The sequence below is a fragment of the Rhododendron vialii genome, chromosome 12a (assembly GCF_030253575.1).
Source record: "Rhododendron vialii isolate Sample 1 chromosome 12a, ASM3025357v1".
NCBI classification, from domain to species: Eukaryota; Viridiplantae; Streptophyta; class Magnoliopsida; order Ericales; family Ericaceae; genus Rhododendron; species Rhododendron vialii.
The window spans coordinates 20,701,780-20,713,056 of record NC_080568.1 but is presented as its reverse complement, the minus strand read 5'-3'; the positions used below and the strand labels follow the sequence as shown (position 1 = coordinate 20,713,056).

The following is an 11,277-nucleotide window of genomic DNA, read 5'->3' as shown; positions in this document are numbered from 1 at the left end:
ATGACCCAAAATGCTTAAGCCCAATGTACTAGTAGTAGTCCACAAGATTTCTTATATGTCCAAGATCATTTGTGTAGACTTCCGATATAAGATAGGGTGTTACACTACTACTATATTTGGCATCCCCAATATGTTCCCCAAGTGTCGAAATAGTCTCTCGGGAGTGTCCTAAAAAATCTTGAGCATGTTTCAGAGTGCCTCTTGTGAGTCGGAAAAAATTAGGAATAAGAACACTGCCTATGTGTGTTGGCCTCTTGTCCGACAAGTGTACGTGACTTCCAACAAATTTTATGTGCGAGACTGCAACCGATCTTGATCAGGACAGTTTACTAATATGAATCAAACAAACCCCCGTGCGCATGAATTATGTCAAGTTTTCCTCGTGTTTTAGATATTTGCTGGTTTCTCTATTTTGTCATCTAGCTATCAAGCCCTCGTAAAACTTGTTTGATTTTTTTGCTTTTTTTTTTTTTGTTTTTTATCAGCTGGATATCCATTTTTACTATTCCCGGTCATTGCAAAATCAAGCTCCACCATTACTTGGAACTACTTGTTTGTTCAAGCGTACCCGTCGCTTTGGTTATTTTTAAATCGGATGCAATGAGTAATAAGGAAGGCACTCTTAGATTTCTCCCCGGCAATACTTGTGGAATAACAAATGAGGGTTACTTGCCTCGTGAGATACTGGAGGACATTCTAACAAGACTCCAGGCAAAGATGGTAGGCCAATGCAAGTGCATCTCCAAGCGTTGGCGAACTCTAATTGAGGAGCCCTCTTTTGTGTAATTGCATCACTTGCCTTCCAAGTCTAGGCCTGGTGGCTGTCACCTTGTAATCTCCACCAGTGACTTCGAGAATATGTATCTTTTCTCGGCCAATTACAAAGGGGGGACTGGCCCATCCCTTGTTCACCTGTTTAAAGTCAGCTTCATATGAAATTGAAGCATCTGTCAATGGCTTGTTATGTGGGTACCTTAATGCATTCAAATCCATTTTCATTTCGAGTCCTACCACGAAAGAACTCATTATCCTTCCCCCATTTACTACGCCTACAAGTTGTCACATCCGTTATGCAGAACCATTCGTGTCATTGGGGTTTGATCCTTCCACTAAGCAGTACAAAGTGTTGAATATATACCGTGTACTAAAAGAGAGGCATGGACAATTGGAGTACTCTCATTGCGAATGTGAAATTTTCACTTTGGGCACACTCTCATGGAGAAAGATTGACATTGTTCCCCAGGCCTCCCACCTCAAAGTTCATGTGGCATTTGTGTTGGTGGAATTATACACTGGAGAAATACCAGGTATTATCCGAGATGTTCTCGTACTGTCAATGATGAGGTCGTAGTGGCATTTGACCTCAAAGAAGAGAGATTTCAGGTGATTTCACTGCCTGGGGGATTCTCATGCATGCCTTGTCTGCTAGAACTTGGAGGCCGTTTGGCTGCTTGTCGGGACCCCATTGAGGAACTCCCAGAAAATGTACCCTTGGAGCTTTGGATACTAGAGGACTATGACAACTGAGTTTGGGTCAAAGAGAGGATCACGCTGCCACCAGATATTGTTTGACCACCTATGTATACAAATGGCGCAATTCAGACAGGTGATATTGATAAGCCCTCGATAGTGTTTATAAATGGGCTTATCATTACCAATTTTGTCCATCTTTTGTGCATAATTTACTTTAATTAGTTGATATTGCGCGGAGTTGATGGTTTTGGCCCTTATAGGTTAAAGGGTAGAAAATAAGGCATTTCGTACGCCAAGGAAACCAATCCGGGATCATCCAAAGAGTCAAGACCATGTGGCATCCCGCCACCGAGTTCCAAGGAGCATGTAAAGAAGGGTCGAAGGCTATTCGGGGCATCAAAGAGGCCGTTGGAAATAAGAAAACAATTTGGAAGTTTTCTGCCAGCAATGTACCGGTACCGCGGATCTGTGGTACCTATACAACTCGGACAGATTTGGTCCAAAATGCTGAAAAACAAGACTTGTACCAGTACCGAGATTTCATGGTACCGGTACAACCTGGAAAAAATTTGCTTTTTGTGCCCGACTTTTGTAGCTTTTTAGGGGCATTTAGGACCTTTGTAACTCATTTTTAAGGGGCTATAAATACCCCCAGACCTGATTGGGATAGGTTATCTTTCATTTTTGCACTTTCTCTCTCTACCTCCATTAATGGAGCTCCAACCTCTCTTCTCATTCAAGTCTTGAGCAAGGTTTTTAGGTACGATCCATTTACTTTCGGAGCTTTTGGTCTTCATTAAAGTTGTAAGGAATTTCATTCTCTTCGAGGATCTTGTGTTTATTTCGAATTTACTCAATGTTTGGTATTTTTCTTATGTTTCCCCTTGCTCATTTCGTTGCCCCTTTCAATTTGAGTGAGTAGTATAGTAAGGTTAGGTTATGGGATGGTTAATATCCCGTAACCAAGGATGTAGCTTGTTCTTCTCTTGTAAAATCCCATTTTCTAGCTTAAATATGGCTTAGGACTAATTTTATGTACCAAAACTTAGAGGTGTTACATGTTTGACACTGTTGTTAAGAAGAGAAGAATCGAGTTTATCCATACGTTATGGGTGTTAATTATCCCTAAATCTAGCCTTTAGTTTAATCTTCAGTTAAAAAGTCGTAGTTAGGTTAAGTAGTCACTTTCGAAATCGCTCAGTTGGCCGTCTCAACGCCGAACTTTGGTTGGCGGTCCTAACGCCAAAATTCTCTACGCAAGCTAATCTCCAAACCAAGTTATGGATGCGCTCCCTGTGGATTCGACCCTGGACTTCCGGGTTTTATTATGCTTTCAACCGACCTAGCCCTATGCTTGGGGCATTCTTATAGCAACACACTTTAAGGTCGCAGGCATTTTTGGCACCGTTGCCGGGGAGCGCTTTCTTTTATAGCTTATTTTGAAGGTTCGCCAACCCATTATAAGTATCTCGTTAATTTTTTCTTTGCGTGATTTATACTTAATCTAGCTGATACCTCTAACTTGAGTTTCTCAAATCTGAGGTTTAACGAAGCTAGAGTAAGTACAAATCACCTTTTCTTTTATTGTCTTTTCTTATTGAGGCGGCGGCATAGCCCCTCGAAACTGTTGTTAGGAGGTGGCGGCATAGCCCCTCTTGTTTGTTTGCTTTACTCTTATTTCCCATTGTTTCTCGAGAAGGGATTTTAAAGTGTATGCGTGGTGGTCATCGTGGTGCCTTTCGGAGCCCAAATTCTAAAAGGCTTCATAGATCTTTTTCTCCTCCTTGACCCAAAACTCCTCGTCGGGTTCGGGCAAGGACACCATCACTCGTAAGAACTCCTTTTTCTGTAAGAACCCCTCCTCGAGAAAGAATGTCCGGAAACGGTGAAGGCGAAATGCCGCCGGTCGTGCCCGAAAGGACCATGAGTGACTATATGAATCCGGCCCGTGCTACGCCGCGGCCCACTATAGTCCTTCCGGCCGCAACCGCGGAAAACACTTTCACCGTGAAAATGCATCACATTAACATGATGCCCTCTTTTTATGGCAAAGACAAAGAATGCCCGTACACTCATATGCGGGCATTCGAGGAGTTGGTATCCACAATAGTGTCCACGCCCGCTCAGCTTGAGTCCGCAAAGCTTAAACTCTCTGTGAAAGACAAAGCCAAGATTTGGTTGAATAACATGAGGCCCCAATCCTTGGCCAATTGGGCGGATTTATCCAAAGCTTTCTACATGAAATTTTTTCTCCCACATCTCACAAAAGAACTCATGAATCAAATTCAAACTTTTAAACAAAAAGAGGGGGAATCATTTTATCAATATTGGGAGAGGTACAAGGATTTGCTAAACTCTATTCCACATCATGGCTGACCCATTTTTCAAAGAGTTGAGTATTTGTTAAAGGGATGCTTCCCAAGCACTCGTCTTCTTATGGATAGCATGTGTGTGGGAGGAGTAATGGCTAAAACCCCTGATGCGGTGTGGGACTATTTTGAGGAGTTATCTGAAAAAACTCAAAACTGGGATTGCTCGGACCCTTCTGAAAAAAACGTGGTTAATCCGGTTCCGAGTAATTACGGTAAATTTCAATTGAATGAGCAAAATGAGTTAGCTCATAAGGTCGCCCAGCTTTCCCGCCAAATTAAAACTTTACAACTCAATAAAGTTGCTGGGATGGCCTCTGTGGCCAAGGCGGAGGAAATTTGTGTGTTGTGTGAAATTGCAGGTCATGCTACGGGAGATTGCCTAATGCTCCCTGCCGTTAAGGATATTCTTCAAGGAACCGGGCAAGTGGAGGTCAATGCCGTTAATCAACGGTTTGACCCTTATTCTCAAACTTTCAATCCGGGGTGAAAGATGCATCCTAATTTCCGGTGGAGCGATTCTCAACCTCCCGGACCTCCACAAGTTCCACCACCTCAACAATACCAAGCTCTTCGGCCTCCTCAATCTCAAGGAGCCCCGAGGTTCTCTCAACATCAGCAACCTTCGGGGTTTGCACCTCCCGGACCTCCTCAAGGGCCAAATCAATTCCTACCTCAAAAGCAGTCCTTGGAGGAAATTATGTCATCTTTCATGCAAAGCCAAACATCCCTCAACGAGCAAACCACTCAAACGCTCGGGGAAATCAAGAATCAAATGGCAAAGTTGACCAATACGGTGGGGATGCTCCAACAAGAAAAGGGAAAACTTTCAACTCAACCCTAAGTGAATCCGCAAGGAACCAATTATGTGGCGAGCTCTTCGGTGCTTAGTCCCGAGCAAGCCAAGTCTATTACAACATTGCGGAGTGGCAAGGAGATTGATAAGGCCATTCCTCCAAAGCCTATCAAGCCAAGGGTTACACCCATTGTATCGCAAGCTCCGGACCCTCTTATTGACTCACCAACCTCGGAGCCCTCTCCCGTTGGTGAGCAATTGGCAAAATCTCCCGAGGAAGAGCCAAAGGCCCCCGGCACCAACATTCTGGCTCCTTTTCCCCAACGTTTGAAAGCTCCGGCCCATGCCAATACCAACTCCGAGATCTATGAGCTTTTCAAGCAAGTGAGAATCAATATCCCGTTGGTGGATGCCGTCAAGCAAATTCCCACGTATGCCAAGTTTCTTAAAGACTTATGCACTCAAAAGCGTAAGTTGAATGTTCAAAAGAAGATTTTCTTGACGGAACAAGTGAGCTCTATTATTCAAACCAACGTGGTTCCCAAGTATAAGGATCCGGGTTGTCCGACCATCTCCATCACCATTGGCGACAAGAAGATTGAAAAAGCCCTCCTCGATTTGGGGGCTAGTGTGAACTTGCTTCCGTATTCCTTTTATAAACAACTTGGATTGGGGGAGATGAGGCCAACACCAGTGACACTTCAATTGGCCGATAGAAGTATCCGAGTTCCACGAGGAATGGTGGAAGATGTACTTGTGCAAGTAGACAATTTTATCTATCCTGTGGATTTCGTCGTATTGGATACTTGCCCTGCCTGTACCTACCTCACAAGCATCAACGTCAACTCCGGTCATTCTTGGGCGTCCATTCCTAGCCACAGCCGACGCCGTTATCCATTGCCGTAGTGGTTTGCTCGATCAACCTTACTTTTGGCAACATGAAGATGGAGGTGAACGCTTTCAATATCGGGAGCCAAATGGGGGACGATGAGTGCATCCATGAAGTCAATCTTATTGATTCTTTGGTCCAAGAGCATGTAGACACTTTCTTGTACAAGGACCCGTTAGAGATGTGCCTTACCGCCGAAGAGGCGAATTTCCTTGACTCACCGGAGGTGGAGTATTTGTGTTCTTTGCTTGACATTGAAGATGTTTGTGGGACGGACGTATGGTCTCCGAAATTTGAAGAGTTGCCTCCTCTCGAGAGCAAGACCTTTTCCTCGAGTATTCAATCACCAAAACTCGAGTTGAAGGTCCTCCCGGAAACATTGAAATATGCCTTTTTAGGCGAACATGAAACCTACCCGGTGGTGATCTCCTCATCTCTCAACGGCTCGCAAGAATCCCAACTCCTTGAAATTCTAAAACGGCATACCAAAGCTATTGGTTGGTCTATCGCGGATATTAAAGGAATAGATGCTTCAATTTGTTCCCACCACATTGCCCTCGAAGATGATGTCAAACCTTCTCGCCAACCCCAACGCCGGTTGAATCCTATAATGAAAGATGTGGTGAAGGCGGAGGTTTTAAAACTCTTGGATGTGGGAATTATTTATCCTATCGTCGATAGTAAGTGGGTTAGCCCCATTCAAATAGTTCCCAAGAAATGCGGTGTCACGGTGGTATCCAACGCCAACAATGAGTTAGTCCCTACTCGAGTCACCACCGGGTGGCGTGTATGTATTGACTATCGGAAGCTTAATGCTAGCACCCGGAAGGACCACTTCCCTCTTCCTTTCATTGATCAAATCTTGGAGCGGGTTGCGGGACATGCTTATTATTGCTTTTTGGATGGATACTCGGGATATAATCAAATTGAGGTCGCCTTGCCCGATCAAGAAAAGACGACATTCACTTGTCCTTTTGGGACGTTCGCTTATCGACGCATGCCATTCGGCTTGTGTAATGCGCCCGGAACCTTCTCACGGTGTATGATGGGCATATTTAGCGATATGATTGAGAAGATCGTCGAGGTATTTATGGATGATTTCTCGGTGTTTGGCGATTCATTTGACGCTTGCTTGGAAAATTTGGAGAAGGTTTTGGCAAGGTGTGAGGAGAAAAACTTGGTGCTCAATTGGGAGAAATGCCATTTCATGGTAACTCATGGTATCGTTTTGGGCCACATTGTATCATCAAAGGGGATCGAAGTCGACAAGGCCAAGATTGATCTTATTGCCACCCTCCCGACCCCTAAATGTGTCAAGGACATCCGCTCTTTTCTCGGGCATGCCGGCTTCTACCGGCGTTTTATCAAAGATTTCAGTGCCATATCTCGGCCGTTGTGCCACCTCCTTTCAAAGGATACTCCATTCGAGTGGACACCGGCTTGTGAAGAAGCATTCACAAAGTTAAAGTCAAGCCTCACTTCTCCACCCATTGTGCAAACACCGGATTGGAACTTGCCCTTTGAACTCATGTGCGACGCTAGTGACTATGCGGTTGGGGCGGTTCTCGGGCAAAGAAAGGACAAAAATTCCTATGTTATCTACTATGCGAGCAAGACTTTCAACGAAGCTCAAATGAACTATTCCACCACGGAGAAAGAGTTGCTTGCCGTCGTCTTTGCCTTAGACAAATTCCGGTCATATTTGGTGGGGTCCCCTATTATTGTCTACACCGATCATGCCGCTTTAAAGTACCTTTTTACAAAGCAAGATGCGAAAGCACGGCTAATTCGGTGGATCTTATTGCTTTAAGAGTTCAACATCACGATAAAGGATAAGAAAGGGGTGGAGAATGTGGTGGCGGATCACTTATCTCGTCTTGAGTTCGAGGACTTTTCCTCAAAGCTCCCGATTGTTGATACATTTTCGGATGAACAACTCTTCGCTATTTCGAGTTGCCCTTGGTTTGCCGACATTGTTAATTATCTTGTTATCGGGCGAATTCTGGATGATTGGACCCCGCAAGACCGAAGGCCTTTTCTTAGTGAGGTGAAAAGATTTTTCTTTGATGATCCTAATCTTTTCAAATATTGTTCGGATCAAATTATCCGGCAATGTGTGCCCGACGAAGATCAACGGGGGATTCTTTCATTTTGCCACACCGAGGCGTGTGGTGGCCATTTCTCTCATAAAAAGTCCACCGCCAAAATTCTCCAATGTAGATTCTATTGGCCAAATCTTCATAAGGATGCTTATGCATTTTGCCGGGCTTGTGATCAATGCCAAAAACTAGGTGCAGTGACTCGGAGGAACATGATGTCCCTCACCAATATCCTAGTCGTGGAAGTGTTTGATTGTTGGGGAATTGATTTTATGGGCGCCATTTCCAAATTCTTACGGATTCCTCTATATCCTTTTGGCGGTGGACTTTCCAAATGGGTTGAAGCCGTTGCTACGCACACCCATGATCACAAAGTGGTGATCGATTTTCTCAAGGAGCATATTTTGTCACGGTTCGGAACTCCTTGGGCCTTTATAAGCGATCAAGGCTCACACTTCTGCAATCGGCCTTTTGCGGCCCTCATGAAGAAGTATGGCATTACCCACAAGGTATCCACCGCCTACCATCCACAAACCAATGGCCAAGCCGAGCTCGCCAATCGTGAGGTAAAGCACAGTTTGGAAAAAACAGTTAATCCGAACCGGAAGGATTGGTCACTTCGTTTGACCGATGCCTTGTGGGCATACCGGACCGCGTACAAGACCGTGTTAGGCGCTTCGCCCTATTGGCTTGTCTACGGTAAGGCGTGTCACCTCCCCATTGAGTTGAAACATAAGGCATATTGGGCCATAAAATCTTTAAACTTTCAGTTGCCCGATGCCGGCACTCATCGTAAACTCCAACTCAATGAACTTGAGGAAATCCGGCGGGATGCATATGATAACACCAACATTTATAAGTCAAAGGTCAAAGAATTTCATGATAAGAATATTCAAAGAAAGAATTTTGAAGTTGGGCAAAAAGTGTTGTTGTACAATTCTAAATTCCATGTTTTTCCCGGAAAATTGCGATCTCGTTGGGAGGGGCCCTATGTTGTGCACAAAGTTTTTCCACACGGTGCCATTGAAGTTGTGAATCCCGCAAATGGTCATATTTTTAAAGTGAATGGTCAACGTTTAAAACCGTTTTTGGAAAATTTTGCGGTGGAGGATACGGTGGAGGAGTTAATTGATCCGGTTTATCCGGATGATCCGTTGGTTTGAAAGGTTCTATAAAAAAAAAATGTTTTCACGGGGAGCTTTTGCGTACTTCTGAACTTAATTGTTTGGAAGGCCCGGCCTCTTCGGGGGTACCCATCATTGACTTGGGTTATAGCTTCGCACGCCGCTATTCAAACAAGGTTCGTGTACCCAGCTCTGGTTTGTAAGGGCAAATTTTTTGTGGTCCGGTATAGCTACCCGTGCTTCGCTTAAGATGTTGTCTAACTTGCTTCGTGACACCTTAAGTGAAACATGGGGAGAAAAGTAGTACCCGTTTAATCACGTGACGATTCGGTGGTTTAAATACTTGTTAATAATATTTTTTGGGGGCCGGGCTAACGCGAGCCGGCGGTACTCATGTCATTTGTCTCCTCTTTGGAAGTTTGTTCTTAACTCTTTTGCAGGGTGGTGCCCTTCGAAGTGTTTACGATAACGAATGGCGGCAATGACGCAAAATCCTCCAACTTGGTCGAGGTATCGGATGGTTGACATTCCACCCCGTAGGTACATTTTTGTTGTCCCTCTCTTATTTACTATCTTTTTGCATCGAGGGCGCTGCATATTTCAAGTTGGGGGGGATGTTTATGCTTTTAGTTTATTTTCTCGATTTTGCATAGAAAATTTTAAAATTTTTTGTGCAATTTTCCCTTGTAATTAAGTGATTTCAAGTGCTAGCTAGATACTTAGATTATGCTCAATTTTCCCTAAATAATGGCAAGAGTCGTGCACCCCGTCAAATTTGATCATGTGTTGAATCCACGTGCATGCATATATGTGAACTTTATTGAACAAATTGAGCTCCAAGTTGTGTCAAGTAGTATGCATCACCTAGATTTGAAATTCGTCGTGAAGCATCCCATGCTTGTTCGTCTCTATTTCCGCACTTGCGTAAATAATTTATGTTTGTTCGTACTTGAGTAGTGTCGATATCTGTTATGCATCATTTTGGAGTTGATGGGCGTGCGTAGGAAATGATTCAAGGCAATTTTTGCGTGATAAAACCTCAAATGTGTCCTCTTGTTCCAAATTATTGAACCGTAGTCCGAGTCCCCATTTTTGCTCAAGCTTAGGAAGCCGGATGTATGGAGGGTTGTGTGGGATGGTGTTTAAATTGTTGTGAGGTGGTCTGGGGATGTGTTGAATGTGTTGGATTTGATTGGAAGTCGAAGCAGAGGAACGTCGGAAATTTTTTTTGGTTCTGCCCAAGATGTACCTGTACCGAGAGTTACCAGTACCGGTACAACTCGGCCAGATTTCAAAAAAAAAAAAAAAAAGAGAACCAAAACCCACCTTTTTACTTCAAACCCACGGCTCCAGAGAAAAAATTAATAATAAAAAAAAACCCTCCCCCATTCTCTTATCTCTCTCTACATTCCCAACCAAAACCCACCCTTTTTCCTTCACACCCATGGCCCCAAAAATTCTAACAGCCTACCTTTCATCTCTTTCTCTTAAACCCACTCCAAAAATCCATCAACCCTCCACCAATCTTTAAGATTCAACAACAAATCCTTCAAGAATCGTCCAACCCTCGACCAAGCAAGAACCCTCTGCCCCATTCTCTTACCTTCCTCTCGATTTTCAACCAAAATCCCAAATTTCCTCCGAAAATCAGCCAAACCCACTTCGGATCTTCACGTTCTAGCCTGGAAACCACAAGTTCAAGCTTCAATCATGGCTGTTGGGGGTCGAAATCAGGGATTCAATGCCAAAATCAAGGGTTCTCAACTGGGCTCTCTTCTCTAGGTCCAAAATCCCCTGCTCGCGAGGTAATCCGAAGCCCTCTATTTCACTTACGGATTTTGAAGTTTCTTGTCTCTTCCCATGGAATTTCAGCCATCACCACCATATTCCTACCCTTGCACATAATTGAAACCCTAACTGAAAACCCCTGAAAATCGAAAACCCTAGCCCCATTCCTGAAATTTTCTGGCGTGGACTGAGCGTGGGCTGTGTTCTCTGATTTCCTTGTTTTGGGAGTTGTGCTTACTGCTGTAGTTCATTTTTGGGCTGATTTTTTCTATTCAGTTGATGTGTGTGGGCTGTGATTTCTTTCTCTATTTGATTTTGGGGTTGATTTGTTTATTATATCCTCTGCTTTTCGTGGTTTTAGAGGCTGAAATTTTTGTTGAAATCTGCTGGTTTCTGCTTTTTGGTGTTATTTGCTGCAATGGGTCGATCAAAACTATTGGCAGATGGGATTAAGTCTTACCGGGCAGACGGAACTAGAGTTCTAGGGTATTGCAGGCCCGTAGACCCGGAGGTGGCTGCTGAAAGGGAAATAGAACAGGAGGAGGAGGGGAGGAAGGGAAAAAGGGATGAGAAGGAAGCTGAACGAAAGAAGTGGGGGGATGGGCTAAAGGGTCGAAAATTCACGTGCGAAAGACAAGTGGACAGTGCGAAGATGGGGGCTCACCCTATAATTGAAGTCATCAATCAGAATGGGTTACCTTTCTTCTTCTCATCAATTAAGGGCTATAAACCCAATCTA

The 11,277-nt window shown here is 44.1% G+C and overlaps 1 non-coding gene across 1 annotated transcript; it reads right to left on the bottom strand.

Moving 5' to 3' along the window:
• Nucleotides 1–3,741: 3,741 nt before the first annotated feature.
• LOC131312235 (small nucleolar RNA R71) lies at nt 3,742–3,848 on the bottom strand. The gene has a single exon (XR_009195803.1). It is a non-coding gene; the product is annotated as a small nucleolar RNA R71 (small nucleolar RNA).
• Between the last annotated feature and the right edge of the window lie 7,429 nt (nt 3,849–11,277).